The following is a 2,444-nucleotide window of genomic DNA, read 5'->3' on the forward strand; positions in this document are numbered from 1 at the left end:
GACCGAGAAAGCGGCCAAGGCCAAGTAAACCTTTGCAGCTGAACACCACAAACCCAACGGCTCTTTTAAGAGCCACCCACATCTATCTGAAGAGTAAAGTTCTGAAAGTACATTAGGTGTATTTTACGTGAAGTCACAATCGAGTTAAGGAAAAAGTAAACGTGAATAAGGAAAATTTTACTTAAGGTATTTATGAAAAAATTACATGTGTAATGTGGCATTGTGTTTAAAAGTAGCCATTATGGGGAAGTAAATAGACTTCTGTTCAGAAGCATCAACATGTATAAACATAAGCGAATGGATCACTTTAAATATGGGGTTCTGAATTCTTTACCTGGTCAGGATAATGTAATGTGAAAGCCTTATAGTATAAAGGTTGGCTATACTTTCAGTCTGTGGTTTAGGTCAAACTCCCACCTCTGGATATCAAAATAAAATATTTTTTGTTTCAAAATGCAAGAGTCTATTTAAGGGACATACAAATTGTAACATGTCAAATTTACAAATTGTCATGATTTGTATGGTTTGGCGGTGAGGGAGAAACGCAGACAGGACCCAGGATGAAGGTGAAGAATTTTAATGAACAGCTCGACAGTCCAGTAAACGGGCTGCACGGCAGAGAACAAAGCAAGTGTAACCAGGATAATTTTTCTATATTAGATTCAGTTTTATTTTCCATTGTTAGATTTATTTTATTTAAAGATTTAATTAGAAATAAAAAATCCTCCTTTCCTTAATTTATTCTTTACAAACTAATTCAAGCAAGAACAACATTGTTCTCGCGCGGTTTTAAAGTCACGTGACGGCTGCACGTCAGCGTCCTAAATTGACAGCTACTGTTCATATGGCTGCAAATTGGCGTCCTAGGTGGGAGACGCTGTCGGACTCTGATGTGCAGGTAGGCTTCTGGTCCGTTTCCAAATCAGTTGCTAACTGTCTGTTGTGAATCCTTCCATCGTGTGCCTCTGTTGGTTTGCAGACGCGTGATCACGGTTTGTCAAGAGGGAACTGGTGAGTGTTGTGTTCGGGAGCTAGCATGCTAGCACTAGCCTTCCCAGCCTGTGAGTTGCTTATACACCGATATAAATATAGCACATTTAAACTGAAATGCTCACCAGCATAAAACACTGTTGTGTAAAAGATGTTGCATTTACTTGTGTAAACTCATGTAATCATACATGTGAATTGATTATTTAGGCCTGTTGACGCAGGCCAGGTGTGTTGCAGACTCCCATTCAAGCAGTCTGCTTCAGGATCCAGGAAAAGTCATGGATTGTCTGGTATCATGACGACCAAACTGAGGAGCTAACCAATTAGCGGATCACAGAAATACCACATCAACTTCCTATCATCAAGAAACTCTTCAGAATTGGTTGGAGATTCAGCCCAACAATCTTCACTTTGATGGAACTGGATTATTAATTTTGCTTTTTCCCTTTCATCAACAAAGACTTGCTGACTTCCTTGGTTTAAGGAACCCTTCTGAACTTTAAATTGTGGACTAACTTGTATATATTGTAAATATTAATACAATTCACCAATTTTGCACCAACTAGTTGTCTGTGTTTTACAATTTGCCTCTTCCTCCAGCAGACAAACCTAGTTTTAAGAATCACTTGGATTGACTAACTTGGATTATTTATTTAAATAATCCTAATAGTCCTACAATATAATACAGGTTACACAAGCGCTTAACACCGGAAGCAACTGTAAAATTAAGACTGAATACTTGGAGCTGATGCCGACACAGAACTTAACCAGGTATACTGTGACGACTAACAGACTGACGCTGACAAAGACGAGGACACGACAAGAGACAGAAACAACAGGTGGACTTAAATACACACGGACTTGATTATGGTGGACTTAAATACAAGGGAACGAGACACACCTGGGAACAATCAGAGGCTGACAGGCAACACAGAGACTCGCAAGGAACAGAAGCCAAAATAAACAGTGAAAACCCAAATCCTCACACAAATATCTAACTGTATTTGTTCCTGAAAGAAGAAACTTTATTTATGTTCATTTTAATTAAACTAATTCTTGTCATGTCCTGTTTAAAAAAGTCTTTATTTTGAAATATTGTCCTTTAAACGGAAATGGTTCCTGTTCTGTTTGCGGACTGAAAGGCGAAAATCGAATGTTGGCGAGTGCATGTCTTCACTTACGTCCGTGATATGTGTTTAAATAAAGACGCCACCTTGGAGTTTCAGTTAGTGTTGAAGCTGATTTATTGTTGATAACATGAGTGGCCGTGGAAAGGGAGGTAAAGGACTCGGGAAGGGAGGCGCCAAGCGTCACCGTAAAGTCCTTCGTGACAACATCCAGGGCATCACCAAGCCCGCTATCCGCCGCCTGGCTCGCCGCGGCGGAGTCAAGCGTATCTCGGGTCTCATCTACGAGGAGACCCGCGGTGTGCTCAAGGTCTTCCTGGAGAACGT

At 40.3% G+C, this 2,444-nt stretch overlaps 1 long non-coding RNA gene across 1 annotated transcript; it reads left to right on the forward strand.

The window, feature by feature from the left end:
- The first annotated feature begins 25 nt into the window (after positions 1–25).
- On the forward strand, positions 26–2,215 carry LOC108166093 (uncharacterized). The gene is made up of 2 exons (XR_001776377.1): positions 26–898; positions 980–2,215. It is a non-coding gene; the product is annotated as an uncharacterized LOC108166093 (long non-coding RNA).
- Positions 2,216–2,444: the final 229 nt, after the last annotated feature.

Source organism: Poecilia reticulata, unplaced genomic scaffold (genome assembly GCF_000633615.1).
Source record: "Poecilia reticulata strain Guanapo unplaced genomic scaffold, Guppy_female_1.0+MT scaffold_1591, whole genome shotgun sequence".
NCBI classification, from domain to species: Eukaryota; Metazoa; Chordata; class Actinopteri; order Cyprinodontiformes; family Poeciliidae; genus Poecilia; species Poecilia reticulata.